Source organism: Marmota marmota, unplaced genomic scaffold (genome assembly GCF_001458135.2).
Source record: "Marmota marmota marmota unplaced genomic scaffold, marMar, whole genome shotgun sequence".
Lineage (NCBI taxonomy): Eukaryota > Metazoa > Chordata > Mammalia > Rodentia > Sciuridae > Marmota > Marmota marmota.
This window is the reverse complement of record NW_026000240.1, coordinates 26397374-26422155: the sequence shown is the minus strand read 5'-3', so window position 1 is coordinate 26422155 and position 24782 is coordinate 26397374. Positions and strand designations below refer to the sequence as shown.

At 38.6% G+C, this 24782-nt stretch overlaps 1 long non-coding RNA gene across 1 annotated transcript in view; it reads left to right on the top strand.

Annotated features, from left to right (window-relative positions):
* Nucleotides 1-4904: 4904 nt before the first annotated feature.
* Nucleotides 4905-24782, top strand: part of LOC125613632 — a 129004-nt gene continuing 109126 nt past the window's right edge. The window contains exon 1 of the long non-coding RNA XR_007344198.1: nucleotides 4905-5994. This is a non-coding gene — a long non-coding RNA (uncharacterized LOC125613632). The remainder of the gene's footprint in view (nucleotides 5995-24782) is intronic.

Genomic DNA, 24782 nt, shown 5'->3' with positions numbered 1-24782 from the left:
CAAACACAGTTTACAATGAAAACAAACCAATGGTTCTCCTTCCTTGTAGGAAGATGTTCAAAATCAGCCATTTTTTTGAAGAAAGATGAGAGAGTTCTGTGTCTGGGAGAAAATGGCTGCTTTCCAGCCGTATTTCATAGAGAACCCAGGGCTTCCTCTGAATTAAACCCAATGTGATCTTGTGTCATTATCAAGCACAGCACACTGCAGTGTTTGGGATCCGCTGTCCCCAGGATTTACTTCAGCTCCTTAGCTATCCACCTGCATTCAGAAGAGCTATTAGCCCAATTTTCTCTTATTTGCATTTATTTTCAATTTTTTTGCCCTTGAGGGATTCTTAAAAGTCAACCAACCAGCAATGCTCTTCCATAAACCACTTTGCCAGCATATGGTTTTGTTTTGTGTTGACAAGATCAGGAGCAAATCTCATTTTCATAATACACCTGTCCCTTTGGTACCCAACTTCTCAGCTTACCTATTACTTTGGTGAAATTAAAGATGCTTCTGATGATTTTCCTTGGTGATCCTAAACTCCTTCCACTAATGGAACCAACTCCAGAGATCACCCTTCAACCCAAGAAGGGAAGAGTAGGAACAATTTGCCGTCAAACCCAAAAAAGAGGATAATGCATGCATCTGTTCTACTGAGGCTTCAGGCAGCTGGTGAGGTTGCTCTTGAATTTCATGTAAAAAAGCAATATTATGTCTGGGAGAACTTTGGTCTTTAGATATGCAGATAGATAGATGCCAGGTTGTTGGCATGGGCTCCCTGGAGGAACGTGAACGTGAATACACACAACAACACTGAAATCACAGATGCCTTCTGCAGGCTCCTCCAGTACTTCACAAGTATAAATAGATGATTTGGGGCACACTTTTGGAAACAAAAATAATGGAGTTGGGAATGCATACAACTAAAACAAATTCATTGAATCCTATGAAGCAGAGGTTGGCTGCATAAGAGAATCACCCAGTCAGATTTTTAAACCTACTATTGTCATGTGTTCAACACTAGACTAACGAGATAAAAAATTCTGAGGCTAAGGGCTGGGTTGTGGCTCAGTGGTAGAGCACTTGCCCAACATGTGCGAGGCATTGGGTTTGATCATCAGCACCACAATAAAAATAAATAAATAAATAAATAAATTGCCCATCCACAATTAAAAAAATTTCTATAAAATCTGAGGATAAGACAGGGCAGAAGCATTTTTTTTTAAAGCTTTTTGGGTGATTCTAATGAGCAACCAGGGTCAAGCACTGCTGTTGGGAACAATAGCACAAGTAAATAATACCTGCTGAGAGGGAAAAGATCAAATGTTAAACAGTGATGCCCTGGGGGGGTCCTCTTTTCTCCAGTGGGCTCCTGGGGGACATACCAAAGATATTGGCACAACAGACATTTAGCACTGAGTATTCAATGGCATCAGGGTGGGGTCAGCTAAGGGTGAAGGGAGCAAATGGAATGAAGTTGGGTAAGGAGTATCTAAATTCTCATAAATTTTTAAAAAGCAGAAAATGATTTCATTTTCACAGAATGCGTTATGACATTTCTGATAAGTTTAAAGACAAATGATATCCTTAGATTTTAACTTCTTTTTTTTTCATACAATGAAGCCAGATATCTTACCATTTGATAAGTTCAAGGTCAGCAATATCTTCCCAATAATAGTATTTTAATGTCATGGAGGTTTAATTCAACTAAACCTCTATGGAGTGCCTACTGTCTACCAGAAAGTGTTCAACTAGGAATAAAGATTTTAACTAGAAGAAGACAGACAAGACATCAGAATGAAGGTGTTTGTAACTTTCCATTGTATGGTAGTACAAGCCACTTTCCCAATAACTACAGGTTAGTGACAGGTTGCCAGGTGATAAGATGGGCACTGCGTGAGAGCAGGAGGCCATTGATTTGATGATCATTGCATATTCATGCAACACATTACCCTTGCTGCATGAAAAGGGCTTTGCAAATTAGATTGTGTCATCATATCTCCTTGCATTCCCCTGAATAAGGAAATTTTAAAAATTATGAATGTAAAAATATATATATATATATATTCATATAAACCCAAATATATGAATGGCATAACCTCTCCCCGACCTTTTAAAAATATCTGGACGTAACTTTGGTATTTTTGGATCTAGTAGGGTTCTTTCTTTCTTTGTTAAAAATATATAATAAATTTACCATCTAATTTACTTATAGATGTCCATGCATCAGATTGTATTCATATTTTATGGCCAGTTACTCAGTTTGAGAGTTCAGATGCAGGTGGTCCAGGGTTGGCACCACCTTCTCCTGCCTCTGGCTGATGGTCTTGGGTTATGCAGCCATGTTGAATTATTTGTGAATTTCCATTATCCATGGAAACCTCTCTTGTTTCTCTGCAGGACTAATTTCTGACACTGTCTTTCTCCTTTTTTCCCTCAGTAGGCTTAAATGTCTCATGTTGGCAGTAATTTTGGGCCAGCTGTAGCTGGACGAACCACTGGGATCCTGTTCCTGGCTCCCTGTTCTCTGGCTGGCCGGGGCTGCTATCTGCCAGACCATCCCAGGGTTCCCAGAGCAACGTGTAAGGCAGGAGATGCTCCCTCATCTCCCTTGTCCTGGCAGCACCAGGATCCTACCAGGTTCTTACAGGTTAAGTGAACAAAGAAGGGAGGTGGGAAATGCAGGGGACTCGCAGGTCAGAAAGTTTACTCGGTCTCTCTCCTTTTTTTCTCTTCTGCAGTTAGTGCTTTGAAAACTAGTCTTGGGAGGAATCCAAACCCTCTGATTCTTCAGATCCTGGTGGTGGTGATGGGGGCAGAGGGTGGCAGAGAATTTCATATTTTGGATGGGCCACTGTCTTGCCTGCCCAGGTATCTTTGGAAATCACCTCTTGTTGGAGGAAAGGAGCAAATGAAAAGGGAGAAAACAGGGAGTGGGGGAGGGAGAAACAGAAACAGAGAAAGGGCCTTTGCTGAGCCCGTGCCTTTGTGCACCGCATTCAGACTGATTTGTACCCTTTGTAGTATTAATTATTTGTGAGAGCGGGATAACAGGAGTACCCAGCTCACCCATTATTTCCTGCATAAAAAAAGGCACACAGAAGCCGCTGATCATTTTTGAATTAGCAAACATGATACTAAAAAAAAAAAAGCATAAAAAAATTCATTAATACCATCAGGGATTAGGAGGCTGATTAAAGTGTAGCTGTTAGCGTATGCAAATGAGCGATAGGCATTTATCGGGGCCTGTGCAAGCCGTCTTGGAGCTGTAAAGCCTACGTATGTTTTTCAGCTGATTAAAATAGTTTTAAGTTCTGGAGAATTTTTTTTTTTTTTTGGTAGGGAATTAAAAAAAGAGACGGTCTCCACTTTCCCTTTTGGCGAAATTTCTCTAAAGTACACTCCAACCGTTCCACTCGACTGCACTCTCCGGCAGCCTCTTCTCCTGAGAGTGAGGCTGCGTTCTAGTAACAGGGAGCTGAGTGCTTTCCCATGTTGAGCCCCTAGAGTTTTCTAGAACTCTTGTGGCAAGCTGGACGGGGAACCTTCACAATGGCCCAAGGGGCACCAGGACTCCAGATTCTCCCCCAGGATGAAGAGCCCCCTGTCCACCACAGGTTGAAGACAAATGAAAAAAGAATCTGTTGATCAAGAACAGGGCATCCAATGCTCCCTCACTGAGGTGACCATGAGCACTCATTCTGGAGCCCTGGTTTTGTGAGGGACGGAAGGGTAGGGTGAGTTAGAAAGTGAGGGCTGGGAGATCAAAATGGCTCTGTACTGACACAGGCACTAAATGAGAACTGGTGATCACAAGCTGCCCTTGCCCTTGAAGCAAAGGCATTGTGGGCAAAAGGAAAGAGAGAGGGACTTTTCCACTTTGGGTCCAAATTCAAATTCGATTTTCCAGACTTTGTACTGGCCTATGAGAGTGTGATTTTCACTCCCAGGGTCATAGACAACAACAACAACATTAATACTATTAAGTATTGGTTATTAAGCAATTGCTATGTGCTGGGCACTCTTATAAACCCTTTACATGTCTGATCTTATTTGATTCCTACCACAACTATAGGAGGTGATACTATTATCCTCAACATGAAACAAATAAATCTGAAATCTGACCCTTTCCTGGCATCCGCACATGCTGGTTCAAGCCACTACCTTCTCTCACTCAGATCCTGAGCTAAGGGATCCCTATCTAGCTTCCTTCCTCTACCCCAGCTCCTCCCCTCTGCCCGGTTTATTATTCTCAGAACAGCAAGCAGAGGGATGTGTTTATAACAGAGTCATGTCATATCATCCCTCTGTTCAAAGCCGTTGGTAGCTTCTTTTCCCACTTGGTGTAAAGGCCAAGGTCTTATCAGTGACCACACAGCTACACAATCTGCCCTATTACTTCTCTGGCCTTGTGTCCACCTGCTCTCCCTGTCTCCACCCCAGCCACTCTGGCTTCCTTAGTTTTTCTCAAAAGCTCTATACACACTCCCATCTTGCTTTATTTTGTCTTTTAGCCAACACACTTATTTCTTCTTCTAAAGGGTATAAAGTACTTACTGATCATGCTTATCATCTATTGTGTTCAACTAGACTATAAACTCCCTGAGGACAGGGATCTCTATTTTGTTCACTAATATGTCTCAAGAATCTAGACCAGGCACCAATTATAAGCTCAATAATTGCTATTTTTTTAAACTTTTAAAATTTGTTCTTATGCATGATAGTAGAATGTATTTTTGACATATATGGAGTATAACTTCCCATTCTTGTGGTTGTGTATGAGGTGGAGTTACACTGGTTGAGCATTCATGTATGAACACAGGAAAGCTATGTATAATTTATTCTACTATCTAATTATTGGTTGATTTAATATAATTTGTAAAAGTTCTCAGAAGTGACTTAAAATATATGTGGTAAAATTCCCACAAGGCTAGATTATCTTGGTCATCACTCTTAACCCACAGTAAAGGGAATAAATATTCATTGAATGGATGAATAAATGAAACTAAATTTGGCAATCAATATTTCCCCACAAAGGTATCCATTTCCAGTTTTGATCACACATTTTAAAGTAAACCTCTTTAACCATTAATACTTGGATGATTCTTTTTAGGTCCTAATATCTACTATGTTTTAAGAAAATTGTTTTCCAGTCTGAAAAAGCTAAGACTTCCTATAGAAGTATTTTATTTTTTTCTATACTGAGCTGAAATCAGAACAGTTTGGGCTACTGGTGGGGGTGAGTAGTCTCTAGGACTCAAGGTCATATGAAAGGCAAAATCAGAATAAGTTCAAGTCCTAGAACTGCCACTCCCTGCAGGGCCCTGAGCCCCAGGATGTCCCTCTGGTTTTGCCACCTCCCAAGCTCATCTTCTTGTCTTCTCTGAAGCTTTCACGTGAAATCCAGGAAGAGGACTTCCTGGCTCACTTCCCAGGCTGCTGCTTCTACTTATCATGTGTTAAAGAAAAAGTTGGCTGTCAGGTGGGAATAAACTAGAGTTTGCCAAAGTATCCAACACAGGAACTGATTTACTGAGCATTAACTCAGTAGCTTACTGGGAGACACTGGAGTAAGGAGTGGCAGAGAGGGTGAAGAAACAATGGTTTTAAGGCAGCCCCTGATCTCAAGGAGTCTCCAATACAGTGGGTGAGCCTGGGCAGGCCTGCAGGGCCTGGGCCAATGGGGAGGCAATGTGGGATCTGATTCAAGAAAAAGGAGCCAGTCATAGATTAGGCCTTTAAAGGAAGGAATATATTAAATCTTCTGGGGTTGGGGACACATTGAACAGAGACAGGAAAGGGGAAGTGACAGATTGTTGGAGAAGACACAGAAGACCAAGTTGGAAGAGCAAATGGAAGAAGGTCATTTCATGTGAGGTGATTCAGGCTTTGCTCTAGAGGTAGCAGAGAACTCCCGAACAGGGTCACCACCAGGGTGAAGGAAAGGGGACATCTGCATTGTGTGCAAGATATGAGGCCCTGCCAAAGCACTCAGTAGTCAAGGTAAATAATACTTTAATGAAATATTTTAAAGATCAAATTGACAAAGTTGAGCCAGGCTTTTTATAAAATATAGTTTTACTGGAAGTTTGAGTTGGGGAATGCAGGCTGAAAGCCCATTTTGGAATCCTGATCTGGGAAGATAGCTCATCTGGGAAGACCAGTTTGAGCTCAGAGCGTGCCTCTGCCTCCTCAGAAGGGCAGCAGGAGGCCTAGGAGCTGGGGCAGCTAGTGGTCCAGGAAGTACCCACCTCTTGCTCCTGTCCATCTTCCTATTTTTTTCTCTCTATCATGCTGCTACCTTTTTGGCTTCTGCTGTCTCCTGTTCTTGAGGGCAACGATAATATCAGAATCGAATGGGAGAGACAATTATGTAAACAGTTACCCACATCAGTACACAATAAGGGCTGCGGGAGATGTACCAAGAGGTGTAGCAGTGTTGGCTGCTTCCAGCCGGGATGTTCTGGAAGCTGGTGGCATCTACCCCTGGGCTTTACAGAACAATCTGACTTGGCTAAGCAGAGACAATGGGAGGACTGACCTGGGCTCAGATCCTAGCTCTGCCATTTACTAGGTGTGTCACCTTGGACAGGTCATTGGACTTTTTTGAGCCTCATTTTCCTTCATAGTAAAATAGGGATCTTGATTACCCTCTCCTCACAGGATTTTCATGAGGTTTGTGTGAGATATTATGCACAATCCTAGAATGGCCCTGTTCAAGATTGTTATTGTTAATGCAGACTCACATCATAGTTCCTCCATCGAAAATAAAGCAGTTCTATGAAAGAAGACAATATTGGAAATTCCAGCTATCTGGAATGGAGTATGGCCATTTTCCAGTTAGCAGAAAGGGTCTGAGTAAAATCCAGAGTGACTTCGAATGTCAGACTTCCCAGATTTACTGAATTCACCAATTAATCAACCCATGTATTCTGATTAAATACCTGTTATTTGTAAGCTAGGTATTGTGGATGACCCAAAGAAATACAGGACATGATCTCGGTCCCCACTGAACTTAGAATCTGGTAGATAAGACTTGATGTAATGAGGGTGTACTTTTTAAAATTTTATTTATTTATTTATTTTGTTTTGCAGCCTACTATACATGTATCCCTCTCCTGAATGACAGTAGAGGGGGTAGAGAGAGAAGAGGGGAGGGGAGGGGAGGGGAGGAGGGATAGTAGAGGATAGGAAAGGCAGCAGAATACAACAGACACTAGTATGGCAATATGTAAATCAATGGATGTGTAACTGATGTGATTCTGTAATCTGTATACGGGGTAAAAATGGGAGTTCATAACCCACTTGAATCAAAGTGTGAAATATGATATATCAAGAACTATGTAATGTTTTGAACAACCAACAATAAAAATAAAAAAAAAATAAAAAAAATAACCCCCCCCCAAAAGAAAAAAAACACGTCGTCTACTTCTTTGACTTGCTTGCAATAAGAATAATGGTTCAATTTAGCACAAATATCCAGACTAATTTAGACTGTGGGCAAAAGGTAACCATTGGCCTATAAAAGCTTTAAATTTATAAGATATCAGAGCATCACCTTGAGAAGACTTATGAAGTTGCACTCGTACTTCATCTCAAGATCTCTTACAAGAGTTTATATTAGTTGTCTCCTCTTTTTCAAACCAAAGTCACAATTGTGGATTTAAGTAGTGAGTTTCCCTTTTTTTGATTTTATGACTTAATCAGGAACAATTTGGAGGACACCCAAAACAGAAATTTTCCATTATTATTTTTAGGTACCATATCCTGCCAGTGCTACTGATTAGATATGTTAGGTCAGCACTGCCAAGTGTCTTATTTGCCACCTTCCAAAGAGTTTCTGGCCAGGCATGGTGGCACACACCTGTAATCCTAGCAGCTCGGGAGGCTGAGGCAGAAGGATTGTGAGTTTAAAGCCAGCCTCCACAAAAGCGAGGTGCTAAGCAACTCAGTGAGACCCTGCCTCTAAATAAAATACAAAATAGGGCTGGGAGTGTGCCCCACCCCCCAAAAGAGTTTCTGTATCACAAAAACTGCATGTCTTTTCAGTAAGAGCATAATAGGTGAAATAATGAAATTATTCGTTCAGAGAAGGGAATTAATAACAAATAACTTTTCTGACAAATGGGGTTCATTGTGACCAGTCAATGTTGTTGGCATAATTGAGTTTAGCATCACAGCAGAACTCACCCTTTGAAAATCAAGTGAATTTTTGTTCCTGTTAACTCATTGTCTTGTTAGTGTTCATTTCCTGCAGATGAATTTGAATTTGAATCTAATTTTGATCTTAAAATTTTAGAGACATAATTGTGATTATTTCAAGATATTTGGCATTGGTTCACGTCCTGTGTCAATAATTTTCTTGCTGCACCTACAATATGCTTGCCCAAGAGACACATAATTTGTATGATGCAAATTTCTAAAAGGAGGCAAATAAGAATGTGAGTAAGAGATTTGACTGTCTGACCCAATGTGACTAATGAAGCCAGCCTCACCCAGGGTGAAGGGCTCCCACATTCACTGGCCATGACAAATCAGAATGAGAGAACTTGCCCTTTGTATCCAACTCTGCAGCACAGATTAAGACATAGCTATAAACCAGCACTGGTTTCTGCTCCTGATGGCACCATTATCATTTTTAAACTTATCATTTATTCATCAAAGCAATCCCAAAGCTTATGGGGGTTGTTGACAGAACATAAATACAAACATAAAAATAAATCATACAAAGTCCTCTGGAGCTGCCTGAGACTTCAAGGATCAACTGGTCCAATCCTCTGCAGCAGCGTTACAGTCCTTGTGTTCTTTACCTCTGTTCCCATGTCTTCAATTCTAAGCTCTCCTTTAAAAGGAAAGACCTCCATGAGGTGCTGCTCTGTGAAGGGTCTTGTTCTTTCATTTGGCTCAAGAGATAACATGTCCCATGATTTGCTATAACTGCGGTATATAGTCCAGCTGGGACCTCTGTCCCAGAGCACATCTACTTAGGGATCTCATACCCTCTGGGCTTCTCAGGTCTAGGCTGAGTATGGTGAGTTTTTCCAGATTTCTTCCTGTGTTGGTTTGTTGGTTCTCTGTTTATTGATATCACCTAGCTGGGCATCTTTCCCAAAATATCCATGCTTACTTTATTGAAATGCAGTACTGGACATGATAGTTAATAACTATATTGAATACAGACATGGAAATACACATTATGTTTCCTCTATTAAGTGACAACTTCAGTTATTTGCTATAAAATGACGTGCTGGACTAGATGATCTCTAGGATCCATTTTCTGGCTCTGCTCTGATAGATTAAGACTGAATATGTACACTTTCAGAATGAGTATAGGAAGGAATGTTATTTAGATATTCCCTGTCAAATTGGTTACATAGAAAAAAAGAAAATAAAAGGTTTGTTATAAATCTTTTCCTGAAGCAATTTACCTGTGTAGATTATGAGCCTGATTTACTTTCTTTTAGGAAATGTCACTGGTAGGCTTTGGACACACTTAATTGGTAAAATAAAAGTTTTTGATGAGTTGGATACATGTTACAAAAAAGTCTAGTTTAAATATTTTAGTTTCTGCTGAAATGTTATCTCTGATGCAATTCATTTCTGTTGGTCCTTGATTTTCCATCAGTTAACAGGGATCCCAAGCTACTTTATAGAAGGTTTATAAACCAGATGAGGAGTGGGTGTGGGTTCTACCCCGTGTAGAGTAAAAAATGAGTAGGTAGGTGTTCTGAACTAGATGGCAGCCTTTGGAGACCAGAGTCTGGCTTCCTTTGACTTTACCTAGTGCACAGTAGGACTTAGTAAAGTCTACTGTATTAGGTCAAGAATTTCACCCTTTTCCAACAACAAACAAAGTTTCTGATAAGGAACTTGCTTTATCTTATTGTTGTCAACAATCATGATGGACAAATTTGACACTCTATTAACATTTTGAAGGGAGAAGAAGAAAGGGAACACAAAAGGGGGCCAAGCTCCAGAGCTTTTTATATGTGAAATATAAATGTCAAAGTTCACTTGTTTTTCTATTAAATTCTAAGTTGCAGTTTTCTAGCTACTTATGTTTTGTGACCATTAAAAAAAAATCAGTTTCAGAAGAAAGATGGGCCACGATTCTATGAAAGTTGTTTACAACATTATTTTCATTGTTCAAAAAACCAAAATCAACCTAAGCTAGAATGTCTTGCTGATGTCCCTAAAATATTCCATCTTTGGACAGAACCATTAACTATTTTAAAAAAGCCAATAATCAATAAGTCTTAATTTGTTGCACTGACATTTGTGCAGGTTTCATCTACATGAAATTAATTAGAAAGAAAATGTTTTCTCAGCGATTGGTGAGAGGAAGGGAGTCCGGTGGCAAGATAAGTTTGACCCTGTATCATGGAAACATTTTAATGAGGTTAAGCCTCAGCACGCTTGGATCCAGCAGCTGGAGTCCAGTGTGCGCTGACATTGCTAATGGGATACCGAGGTCTTCCAAGATGGACTAATGACTTTGAAGGCATTTCGTGGGTCACTGGAGTTCTAGGTGGCTACCTAGTCTAATGTATGTGACATAAACATCTGGAAGAGAGAATCGTGAAGCAGAATCTCACAGGAGCACAGCACCCCTCCCTCCACATTCTCAGCTGAGTTAGCCTCATCTCTGAACTCTGCTAATTGAAGTGAGGTCAGATCCTAATTTGTTGGCACCAAAGGGCATCTTGGCTCTACGAGGGACTCATTGCATAGCCCTGCCTGTGACATTCACAGGGGATCACCAGGCTCTGGGAAGAGTGGGGAAGGATATGCATGCCTAGGCCCTCAGGGGTTAGCAGTTACTTTAATTGCTTTAGGAATCCTTCACATGAATGAGACTAATGGGGTTAGACAGAGAAAATACTGGCCAGACTTGATCAAATACATTGAATTTTTCCCTTGGTGTATAATTAGATTAAGAGAAGTAAGTGCTTCAGACTAAATCGAAGATGTTGGCCCATTATGAACCAAAGTCTTCGGGGAACACCTGGAGGTCCCAGACACCAAGGTTCTCAGCCTTAAGGTAGGGGCATCATCTGTCAGAAGCTACGGCGAAGGTCAGTTCTGCTCAAGTCTGAGGCCTGTGTAGGAGCAGAGGAGGCTGATTGTGGTGGACTCTGATCATAAGAGGACTTCTCTCTTTTGAATGGTCTTTTCCAATTTGGGGTCATGTTCTCCTCCTCATTCTACCCCATTCTCCCTTTTGGGTAGATCAATGATGGCTTCCTGGAGGGGATGGTAGGTAAATGAGGTTGAGAAAGAAGAATTCTTAAGAATGAAGGAAACCACTATCAGTGATGGTGACACGTGACACTGGAGAAAGGAGAATTTCTGCTACACAGGCATGGGATTCTTCACCACAAGGATGAATCTGACCTTCTAAGAAGATCCCTGCAGAGGCATATAGAACACCAGGCAGGCATTGGAGTGATGGAAACCTGCATACACTGCCCCCTGCAGGAAAGAGGCGTGTCTAGGAGGTTGGAGAAGATGTGAGGACAATGACTTGTAACCGATGTGGACTGATATGAGGGTTGCCTTCTGGGATCACAAACCCAGAATGTGACAAAACAGGCCTCCAGAGTCTGAAGATACACACCATCTCCCAATTCTGCTAATTTATGTGCCCCCTTCTGGAAGGGAGGCCTGTTAGGAGGCCATGGTCACTGAAGAGTAGGTGATTAACTAAAGAGAATTTGCTTTCCTATCCACTTAAGAACTGAGGGATGATGACTAAGGACACATTATAAGACTGCTTGATCAATGACTCACAAGCCTGCTACAGAGAAACACCTAGACCAGCTTGGGAGGCCAGATACTTGAAGGACCATGTGCATGATCCCCAGAGAATGCAGCCTAGGTCCATGCAAGGAGTACGTGATGGGGAGGCAGATGAACACTTTTAGCTCAATGAGTAGTTATGTGATCTTGGATAACTGACTTCCTTGCTTTGGGCCTTGGTTTTACTCCACTGTCTGTAAAACGAAGGAGTTCAACTAGAAGGTCACTAAGTTTCTTTGCTGTGATTTATTCAAATTTTCTTTTATTTGAATTCTCTGAGAAATGGATTGATAATAATACCACTCCTGTAGAGTCTGGGTGAGAGTGAATTTCAGCTTTATGTATATCTGTAAAACACAAATTAAAAAAATAGAAATAAATAGAAGGAAGGGGGATAGCTGGGTCAAATGGTGGTTCCATTTCCAGATTTCCAAGGAATCTCCATACTGCTTTCCATATTGGCTGTATCAATTTGCAGTCCCACCAGCAATGTATGAGTGTACCTTTTTTCCCACATCCTCGCCAATACTTATTGTTGTTTGTCTTCAAAATTGCTGCCATTCTGACTGGAGTGAGATGATATCTTAGAGTAGTTTTGATATGCATTTTTCTGATTGCTAGAGATGATGAGCATTTTTTCATATATTTGTTGATTGACTGTATATCCTCTTCTGAGAAGTGTTTGTTCAGGTCCTTGGCCCATTTGTTGATTGGATTATTTGGTTTTTTTTTTGGTGCTTAGCTTTTTTGAGTTCTTTTATATATCCTAGAGATTAGGACTTAAAAGAAGCATACTACAGGGACACAGCCACATCAGTGTTTATAGCAGCACAATTCACAATAACTAAACTGTAGAGCCAACCTAGATACCCTTAAGTGGATGAATGGATAAAAAAATGTGGCGTATATACACAATGGAATTTTACTCAGCATTAAAAGTGAATAAAATTATTAAAGAAAATAAAATAAAGAGAATAATATTTGCAGGTAAATGGATGGCGTTGGAGAAGATAATGCTAAGTGAAGTTAGCCAATCCCAAAAACCAAATGCCGAGTGTTCTCTCTGATATAAGGAGGCTGACTCATAGTAGCATAGGGAGAGGGAGCATGGGAGGATTAGATGAATTCTAGATAGGGCAGAGGGGTGGGAGGGAAAGGGAAGGGGCAGGGGATTATCAAGGGTGGTGGAATGTGATGGACATCATTATACAAAGTACATGTATGAAGACTTGAATTGGGTGTCAACATACTTTATATATAAACAGAGATATGAAAAATTGTGGAATATATGTGTAATAAGAATTGTAATGCATAAAAAGTACATGTATAAAGGCATGAATTGGCATAAAACATACTTTTTATACAAAGATATGAAAAATTGTACTCTATATGCATAATAAGAATTGTAATGCATTCTGTTGTCCTGTATTTAAAAAATAAGATCAATAAAACTAAAAAAAAAAAAAAGAAAAGAAAAGAAGGAAGACCAGTAGAATAGAGGAAGGGGAACAGGAGAGATAGGAGGCAAGAAAAAGGGAAAGAAAAAGATAAAAAAGAGCAAGCACACACAAATTTAATACAGAAAAGGAAAAGCCTGGTTGAGACCTGTGGCCTGGTCCACAGGTTGACAGATCAGATGACCTCGGTGAAAAGGAAGAGGAGGGTCCTGGCAGTTTGTTAAAAAAGCCCACTCCTTAATGGATTCCAGGGCAGGCGGGTTTCTCTGGAGAGAGGCCTAGTGTGCTGTTTTTATAGCCAATACTGCAGCCTGGCCAGGCAATGGGAGCCTTTAGGCCCAGCCCTGAATCATATGACCTGAGGCTTCATCACCTCCACTCTAAGAACTGGCTGTCTGATGAATTCTTGGCTTACTCTGCTGTTTAACCTCTGAGAAAGTACAGACAGCTGTAGTAGGATCTGCTTCTCTGAACTCAATTCTAGGCCCAAAGTTCTAGGGAAAAAAAAATTCTCAAAGAAATGAGAGAGAAAAAAATGAGTTGAAAATATTTTTTTGTGTGTGTGTATTAAATATGTGTTTTGCATGTGTATGTGTTTTGGATGCTGAAGACTGAACTCAGGGCCTTGTGTAATTTTGTGGAGTAAAATGTTCAAGAAATGAATAGCTCTATTACTAGGGAAAATTGGTGCAATAGCCTGAAAAGAATAACTTCATTTGTTTTCTCATTCTGAGCCTCACCAGAACCTGGCAGGGAGGGTTGATTTGTGTAAGTTCAAAGTGTCGGAACCTGGATCAGCTGATGGTCTGTGCCTCTTTCTGGAGACTTGTGCTGCTGTTCTTGTCACAGTTGGAAGAAATTGCACCAACAAACACACTTTAAAAAAAATCCAATATAAAAGAAAGACTTTCTCTCTCGTTACAGAAATATTTGGAGAATACACAAAGAGATAAAATAGAACTGTAAAAGCATCCCAGTATTCAGAAACAGCCAGCATTAAGTTTGGGTATTTCCCCCATAACTTCTTATTTTGAAACAATTCTAAGCTATAAAAATTTGAGATGACGATAAACCCCTAGGAACCCTTCACCTGGATTCATAGTTGTTAACATTCTGCAGTGTGTTGTCCTTATCTGTCTTGGCTGTATCATTTGGAAGTCATTTGTAGACCTGACATTTCACCCCTGAACATTTTAGCTTGTAGACGGTGAGAGCAAGTTCATATCCCTACAAAGCCTCAATAACAATATCACAACACGGACTTTAATACTGACTTAATAACATCATCTAACAGTCTGTATTCTTGTTCCCTAATAATCCTCCAAATGTCTGTTGTAACCTTTTAATTTCAATCCAAGTTCTGAGTTTCGTGTGTTGCCTCTATTGGCATTTCCCTAAAATTCTTTAACCCAAAATAGCCCCACTTTTTTTCCTTTTTTGTCTTTGGAGTGTTCAGACCAGCTGGCTTTGAATAGTTTTCAGATTTTGTAGTCTTTACTAGATTCATGTTAAATATTTTTGGTAAGAATGCCACATAGGTAATGCTTTGTACATTTTGGAGATTTAATTGTCTGTACCGAACCTAGGTTGCTTTTCTAATCATAAAACAGAATAATGCATGTCATTATTGAAAAAAGCTTTCAGAAACATTTCAACAACACCATAGTCCTTGAATAGTTGATCCCCAGAGAATGCAGCCTGGGTTCATGGAAGGAGTACGTGATAGGAGGGCAGATGGATGGTTTTAGCTCAATGAATAGTTATGTGATCTTGGATAACTGACTTCTTTGCTCTGACCCTAACCCTAACCTAACCCTAGCTCAAGGGCTAGTACGATGCTTGGCTCTGTGCTTAATACCATTGTTCAGTGACTTTACAAATTATTTCATGAAATGCTCCAATTGGTAATGAGTCTCTTGTCCTTGGAAGTATTCAAGCAGAGACTGGAGGACCCCTGATGAAACGAGTTGAGGAGGGGATTTTGCATTGCAAGGAATTCTTCTCCTTTGCCTCTGGTGGCTTTTCTGGAGAGGTTTTTCTTTCCTATTTTAAATTAGAGCTTAATGCGGACATTATTGTTGGAATTATAAAAACTCACGTTATGTCGCTCTGTGTCTCCCTACTTTTCTGTCTGCTTCTGTTATTGAGTTCCTCCTTTTTCTTCCACCATCCCTTTCTTAGTTGCAAACTTCTCAGTACTTTACAAGTCTTTTCAGTTTGAGACACCAACTATGCCCCCTTGTGCTCTCTTGGAACCAGTGGGGAATTGAGCCACCATAGGAAACCTAGGCCACAGACCTACCCTAGGGATGAGCTGTTTGCTCCAGAAAACTAGTTTAGGATCCTCAGATGGGCTTCTCTCAGCTGAGAAATGAGAAGTGCCCTAGAAGTGGTGGGGTGGTATCTCCTACACCTGCTTTCTTCCTGGGTTGCTTATACCACATTTCCTAGATTTATCAATAGATTCTAGACCCTGGGTTGGCTTTAATTTCAAAGGGTCGTTTTGGAGTTTGTGTGTCTCTGTAGTGCATGAAAAGGATAGCTTGCATCTGCCCGCGTGGGGCCGTTGCATTATTCCACTGGCTCCCCCCCGCCGGCCCCCGAGCTTGCCTGGGTAATGTTCTTCCCTTACAAATTTCATCTCACTGCACTGTGCATCGAAACGATGCAGTTATGGAGCGCACAGGGAAAAAAATTATAATGCCATTAAAAGTTATCATAAATTTCAGATCAGCATCACTTCTAATCCGATACACAATTTTACTGCCTCTATAAAGTAGGTGATTTGCAGTGGTCTGAGGCGTCTCCTGGAGCGTTTTACTTCTTTTTAAATTAAACACACCAACTTTGTGCTGAATTCAGAGTGTGGACATAAAAAAGGGGGTAAAAAGGAGAGGGAAGGGACATCAGATGGGAATTGCAATTGAATCTTTATATATGCCATCTTGGCACTGTGGTACTAAATATAGTGCCAGGTAAATAGATGTGCTGAAATATTCAGAATAAAAAACAAATGTTCCAATAGCAGAAGCGTGAGCCCTGAGAATGTTTCCACAGTGGGTGTGCTTAAAATAATAAAATACTGTTGTTTAAAACTACTCAATCCTAGAAAACCCTCTGTTGTTAAAAAAATATAGCGCTGGTATAAGTGTGAGGGGCTATGTGTGTTGAAGATGTATAAAAACTCCTAGGAAATTAAACAGAATATAAGGGGCTTGATTTCACTGGTTGGAAGGTTGCACTGATTATTTCTTTGAGGTACACTAACTCTTCCTAGAAGTTTAGGACATCAGAAGTTGTCATTTACTAAGTGACAACTCAGTACTCGGAAATGTAATGTCTCTAGCAAGGGCTGACCCATGAGCCACATGCAGATGTGTGCACTCACATACGTGGAGAGAGGCGGTACCTGCTCAAGTGCTAGTTATGAAAGGGAACTCCAATCACAAGGGTTCTGGAAGAAATGATTTGACAGAATTGTGACATTGCTTCTTCCCCACACCCTATTGTGCTGGACATTCTTAGCAACCAAAATGCTGCTATGTGCCTAGAATATGATGCTTTGTGCTAAATGTGAAGATACAAAGGAAAAACAGACCCATAGGTTTACTTGCAAGGAGCTCATAATGTAGACCGGGAGTTTAGACGGTGTAATCCTGGTTACGGTAGAGTGTGTTCAATGCCAGGGAAGCCAGTGCCCACTGGGATCTTACAGAGCAGAGGAAACCACGTGTTTACCACAACAAAACAGAATACAGCACCTTAAATCTCTTTCAGATTGGGTCTAAATTCTCCAATCCAAATAATTTCAGCAACAGTACTTATAAGTTAACAAACAATCAAACAAACAAATGTGTATCACATTCTGGTTACTGTATGTTTTTTGTTTCCATGTTTACCCCTAGAGCTTAGCAAGGTGCCTGGAGCAGACAGACTTATTTGGAGTGAATGAAGTTTGTAATAGAACATGAATGATACCCAGCATGCAAAACATTTTACCTTAGGAAGATACTTAGGATCTGTCATTTAATCCTTAACAATGAGGCAGGTACTATTTAATTTTACCGATGAGGAAACAAAGATTGTGTGAGGCCAAGTGATTTTTTTTCCCCAAGTATTTGACAGATTGGCCCAAATCCAGACCATCTGGCTGTACATCCTGCCCTATTCTCTACCAGCTGGGTTTTGTCTGATGCCCATGCACAGACTCTGGTGTGGATGGTGTGCATTGAGTCTCAGGGAGGGCTGTGCCAACATGCTCTTGTTATGGCCAATTCCTAGCCTCTACGTGGAACTAGAGGACCTGGAGACACGGTTGCCTGTAACCATGGTGAAGAATAATTTCTGCTGTGGTGCCTAATGGATTGGCGATAAAAGAGCAGGTGGACAGAAAGCCTTGATCATAGTACTGGAGTCAGGTAATTATGTGTAGCATTTGTGGGACACTTAATGCCTTTCAGGATATTGCAATCTCCTTAAAACCCAACAAAGTAGGAACTATGATTATCATCCTTATACTACTGGCTGAAAAAACCAAAGCACAGAGAGATTAAGAAATTTGCCTAAGATTACAGAGGGGGACATGCTGGAGTCAGGATTCTAATGCAGATTCTAATCCAGAGTTTGCTGTCTGGAGATAACAGGACCTCATGACTCATCTCGCTTGTGTTGATGGGGCTGGGTGTCCTCAGTATTAACTGCAGATAGCATGTTGTGCTAACAGGTATTTGATGGGTTGAGACATGATCCAACGTAGGGAGTACTGTCCCTGTTGTGTGTAAAGAGGAACAAATGAAGTTGTGTCTCGGTGTATGCTATGTTTCTAATCTTATGAAGGACGGTCCTACACATTTGCATCATATATTGTATTTGGAAAACAGTTTGTATTGTACAGCAGGTTGGCAAAGTTGGAACTTCTGATATAAAAGGCAATCATGAACTCTGAATACCTATTAAATAATTCATGCATTTAAGATATCAATTTACCAAACTTTTGTTAAATGCCTACTAATATGCTTCATAGATACTCTGATTGGTGCTAATTTATCACAGTACTGTTGTCTTCAGTCAAGTTAGATTACCTTACCTAAAGTATATTTAGCCTTAAATTAAAAAATTCAAATCAATAATACTTATTTAACTAGACTGTGTTGTTGAAAAGAAATGACAAATAATGGCTTAAATAACAAAAATCTTTATTTAATGATAGGAAATATTTAGCCCACCATCTATTTTTATTTTTATATTTTCTCCAATGTTGACTTAAATATATAAATATATAGGAAAGAAATATTTATGTGCACTAGTATATTTTATAAAATAGTATCAACTTTAAGACTTGATTACTTGAGCCAATTAGACTTCTATCATGAAACTCTGACATAACGAGTTCTTTGGTGTTGAGTTTTTGCTTTTTAAAATTTAGATTAAATTAATTTTAACTGGTACATAAACACAAAAACTACATACTTATGGGGTGCCATGTGATATTGTGATACATGTATATTTTATATAATGTTTAAATCAGGCTAACCAGAGCTATCTTCTCACTTATTCCTTATGATAAAAATATTAGATTCTTTTCTTCTATATATTTGAAATATATACTATTGTTATCTGTAGTCACCCTTTGTGCAAAATCACACCAGAACTTCTTACTTCTATTTATTTATAACTTAGTACCCACTGATCAGCCTTTTCCTTCTCCTCAGTCTCTGGTAACCTGTGGTCTATTCTCAACTTCTATGAGATCAACTTTTTTAGGCTATGCATATGAGTGATATTATAAAGTACTTGTCTTACTGTGCCTGGCTTATTTAATTTAACATAGTGATCTCCAGTTTTATCCATATTGTCACAAATGACAGGATTTTATTATTTTTTTTATGCCTCAGTAATATTCCACTATGTGTATATACCACATTGTCTTTATCCATTCATTAGCTGATGGACACTTAAGTTGTTTCTGTTGGTTGGCTATTGTGAATAGTGCTTCAATGAATGCAAGAGTTTGGGTGTCTCTTCAACATTCTAATTTTCTTTCCTTTGGACAGTTATGGCATTGCTGAGTCATATTAGTTCTTTTTACAAGATTTAAAGGAATCTCCATACTTTTTTCTGTAAAGGTGAATTAATTTGCATTCTTACCAACCGTGTGCAGAGGTTCCATTTCCTCCACATCTTCACTAGCACTTGTTATCTTCTGTCCTTTGGATAATAGCCATTCTCACTGAAGTGAGGTAATATCTCATTGTGGTTTTGATTTGCAGTTCTCTGATGATTATCGATGTTAAGCGTGTTTTCATATGCTTGTATGTCTTCTTTTGAGGAAATGTCTATTTAGGTTTGTTGCCCATTTTTAAATTGGGTTATTTGGTTTTCTAAAATATATTTTGTATTTTGAGTTCCTTATATATTCTGGATATTTTTCTCTTGTCAGATGATAGTTTTCACATATTCCCTTCTGTTCTGTAGGTTATCTCTTCAATCTGTTGATTGCTTCCTTTGTTGAGTCGAGCCTATTCGGTTTATCGTAATCTCGTTTGTATGTTTTAGTTTTGGTATATATTTTGTGGCCTTGTCCAAAAATCCTTGGCCATTCCAGTGTCTTTAAGCATTTCCCCTGTGGTTTTTTTCCCCAGTAATTTCATAGTTTCAGGACTTATATTTAAACCTTCAGCCCACTTTCAGTTGATTTTGTGTATTGTGGGAAGTGAGGTCTAGTTTTAGTCTTCTGCATGTGGATATCCAGTTTCCCCAGCACCATTTACTGAAGATTGTTCTTTCTCCAAAACGTGATCTTGGCACCTTTATTGAAAATAAGCTGACTGTAGATGCTTGTGTTTACTTCTAGGCTTACTCTAGTTTGTTCCATGGTCTGTGTCTGTTTTTATGCCAGTATTATTTTATGCCATGCTATTTTGGTTATTACAGTTTTGCAGTATATTTTGAAGTCAGGTATATTACACTTCCTACTTTGTTCTTTGGTGCAAGATGGCTTTGGATATCCAGTGTTTATTTTTCCTTCCACTTCCTCTTCCCTTTTTCTCTTTCCCTTTCTTTCTTTCCTTTTCTCTCTCTCTTTCGTTCTTTCTTCTTTTTTTTCCCCTCTCTTTCTTTCTGTGTGTTTCCACACAAGTTTGTATTGTTTTTCTAGTTCTGTGGAGAATGTCCTTGAATCTGTAGATTGCTTTGGGTAGTATGGACATCTTAACAATATTAATTCTTTTAATTCATGAAAATGGGATGTCTTTCTATTTTATTTCTTCAATTTATTTTATAAATTTTTTATAGTTTTATGAATGTTTTATAGTTTTAATTGTAGAAATCTTTCACCTCTGTGGTCAAAAAAACCTTGAGTTTTTTTTTAGATATTATAAATAATATTGCTATCTGGATTTCTATTGCAGATAATTCACTCTTAGCCAATAGCAATGTTACCAATTTTTGCATGTTAATTTTTTTGTACATTAATGTATTTTTGTATATTATTAGTTCTAGTAATTTCTTTGGTGGAGCCTGGGATTTTCTGTATATAAGATTACATCATCTGTAAGCAGTGAGAATTTGACTTTCTCTCATCCAACTCTTATGCCTTTTATTTCTTTCTTCTGCCTGATTGGTCTGGCTAGGACTTACAGCCTTTAAAAGAAAATAAATGCCAAAGAATTTGGAGAAACTCTTTTCCACCCATGAATATTGGGTGACATTTAGTTTCCACCACAGCTTTCTATTTAAACACATTCTGGGAGTGGTTGAATTTGGGATAGATATAAAGTTTTTCATCTTGCTTAGTTTTTGGGGAACTCCTTGAAGGGGATAAAACTTTGATTTTAGCTTGGAAGGCTGAGTTAGCTGGCCTTGGGGGAGGAAGACGAGGTTCAGCTGCAGGACTGTGTCAGCTGCCTGGCTCATTCTCAGGGCTCTTGACACGTGCCCATGTGCCAGCTCACTGAGGAAGGCTGGGACTTACCAGGGCCTGCAGTCAGGAGCTGAAATAAAAGTATCATTAGCAGTTATGGATATGGGGCCAGGGAAAGAATGTATCATTCATTTTAATGAACTTATTAATTAAATAATGATTCATTTTACTTTGTAATGATTACTTTGGAAATTTTTGAAATAGTTTTCAGATACTTTGGTGAGATGATCCAAGCATGCTGAGGAAATATCAGTAAAAGTTTTTTTTCATGGCAGTTTAGTATCCATTTCAAATTAATTAAACTTTTCTTAGAAAAAGATATTATTAGCATTCCTTCAGAGTGGATAAGAGAAATTTTATCATATAAGGAATTCTATATGATGGATTGTAACAAGTACAAAGTACTTAGCTGCAAGAACAGAAAAAGGGACTTACAGTGATTTCAATACAAGGCATTTTTAAATATATTTGCATTCAATATGACTAGATGTCACAGACATCTGGCCATAGGTGGCTGACAATATTAGTTCAGAATTTCAATGAAAGGAGGCCTGAGTCTGCATTTTAAGTTAACTCTACCACTGTTACAACATGCCTTCATGGCCTCACAACCTAGGGCCCATTCAAAGATAGGAAAAGAGAGGTGGAAGTCAGCCTCACTGTCTACTTTTATTTGAAAGAGCAAAAACATTTCCAAGTAGTCTGAGAAATCCCAATAGGCTTCATTGTCCAAAGTTGTGTCATGTGACCACTTCTAGCCACAAAGAATGCTGGGAAAATGAGCAACCACGTGTGCATCCTCTTATCAAGGGAATTAAGAGAGAAGGAGTTGGGAATAGGTCAATTAACCTTCAAAAGATGCTTTCAAAAATCTTAACTTAAAAGGAGTTAATCTGCATACTTAATGTGTTGGCTTTAAAAAACATGGAAAATTTCAAACATATCAAAAAGTAGAGAAAATAGAATAATAGATCCTCATGAATCCATCACAATATTCAACAAATATTAATTTATATCCAGTAGATTCACATATATCCCTACCAGTCCTCCATCTCTGTGTATTTTAAAGCAATTCCTAAATATTATAAAATTTTATTCACAGATATATCTACAACAGCTAAGAAATATTTGCAAAGAAAGCATAGCCTTACACCACTACCATCTCAAAATTAAATTAGTAAAATACCTTAATATTACCAAACATTTGATTTGAATTCACATTTTCCCAATTATATCATTTTAAAATATTTTATTTTAATATATGTCCTTTCTCTTTTTACTTATTATTTTGTTCATGATATTTAAAAATGTTGAAATTGATGTATCCAATAGTTTTTTTTTTCTTCCTGGCTGGACAAGTGCCCATGCATTTAATTATTTTGAAGTATCTTTTAAAACCAGATTTACTGTGGCAGCTCAAGGTTTGATCATCCACACACAGAAATCATACTCCACAGGGTCTACTGAACTTTGAGTATTGATTCTTAAAGTTCAGCTTGAAGATTGAGATATTGGAAAATAAGTGTATTCCTTTGGACTTGCTATGTGCATAATATCTGGGGATATTAGACTATGAGTTGGATAAAGTTCCAACTTTAGGGATGGGAGCACATGTTGGAACAGCAGCATTTTGTCACTACTGTGGTACCAATTGGTATGATAGCTCCAGTGCAGTGTGATTTACTTCACAATTTGTCCGTAACAAATGAGATACCCTTTGAGATCCTGTTCAGTCTTCCAAGTTTGTTTATTCAAGATCAATAGTTAGGGAAGTTCTTTCTAAATATAACTTGAAATCCAAAAGCTAGAAAAGAAAATATTGATAAATTTGATTACATAAAAAGAAAATACTTACATATGAAAAGAAAGAGATAAAACACTGACATAAATATAAATGATGAATTGAAAAAAAAATGTGCAATTCACATCACACACAAAAATCAGTCTTCTAGGCAAAAGATGATGGTGCTTGAACTTAGAGACAACAAAGAGAAAAATGGTATGTTGGGCTATATTGTGAAAGAGAGTCAACTAGGTACAACTACTTCTTACTATAGTTTAATTACTCTGCTATAAGTGCCAGGACAATAAAACTTCACAATATAATGCTTTAGGTGATAGCCCTGCCATTATAATGTCATAGAGGAAGGATTCTAGACAACAGGCAGAGACAGCAATTTGTTGTGTATGAAACAATAGTTTTGGAGTTTGGAAGCCTGTATGTGAGTTCTGATTCTATCGTGTTCGATTTGGGGCTAACTTGCTGTTTTAGTCAGAATTTTCATCATGGTGACCAAAAGGTCTGACAAGAACAATTTTAGAGGAGGAAGTTTATTTGGGGCTCATGATATCATAGACAGCTGGCTCTAGTATTTGGGACCAAGGTGAGGCATCATGGTGGAAGAGTGTGTCGGAGGAAAGCAGCTCAGGATATGGCCATCAGGAAGCAGAAAGAGACACTTCTTCTTGTCAAGGACATAATATACCTCAACAGCACACCCCAGTGACCCATCTCCTCCAGCCATATCCTACCTGGCTACAGTTACCACTCAGTTAATTTCTGTCAGGGGATTAATGCACTGATGAGGTTAAAACTGTCATAACCCAATCATTTTACCTCTAAGCTTTCTGGCATTGTCTGACACATGAGCTTTTGGGGGAGACCTTGTATCTAAACCATGACAATTGTCATCTTGACCTCTATGAGTCTGTATTTTCTCACAGGTAGAATGGATCAAATAAAATCCTAATTATAAATTTATGTAATTAAGATACACAATCCTAATCCCAGGTAGTATAGACTTTTATTATTCTTCATGATTATTTATATGGTGATATATTTCATTTAACAATTTGGTTAAAAACGATCACTGTAGTTTTACAATTGGGATTTGGTCCTTAAAAATTATTGAATAAAATGTTTTTTTTCTCCTCTGTCTTTTAAAAAGGCAAGCCTATACAGAGCAGTTATTTTCTGTGTCAGAGAATTTGCATGATGATTTGTTTATATCTTTAATGCTAGTTTTGATTACCTCAGTGTAAGTTATTAACTGAGAAAGACCAAGAACCACTATTCAGTGGAAGTATTAGACTGATATTTATTTATTTAATTATTTTTGTAATGCTGTTTGACATTTGTATGTACCAATGAAGATATTATCACAAACCAGATAACAAAGTATACTTAACACTTCCAATTTTTTTGTAATTTTGTAATTTTTCCCTTTCACTCTCCACCCCCACCCTTGGCCTTATCTCCAGTCAACCACTGATCTGGTTTCTATCTCTATAGATTAGTAGTATTATCTAGAATTTTATATCACTATAACTATATTGTATTTATTTCTTGTTGTCTTGGTTATCTTGCTTGATTATTTTGATATTCATTATTGTTGTATGTATACCAGTTCATTTCTTTTTATTGCTGAGTAGTAGTTAATTGTATGGATCATGTGTTTATCCATCCACATGCCCATGAGCATTTGGGTTATTTCTAGTTCTTGGATGTTACAAACAAAGCTACCATAAATATTTACATGCAAGTATTTTTGTGGACAAATGTTATTTATTTGTGTAGATTCATATTTTCATATGGCATTATCTTCCATCTATGT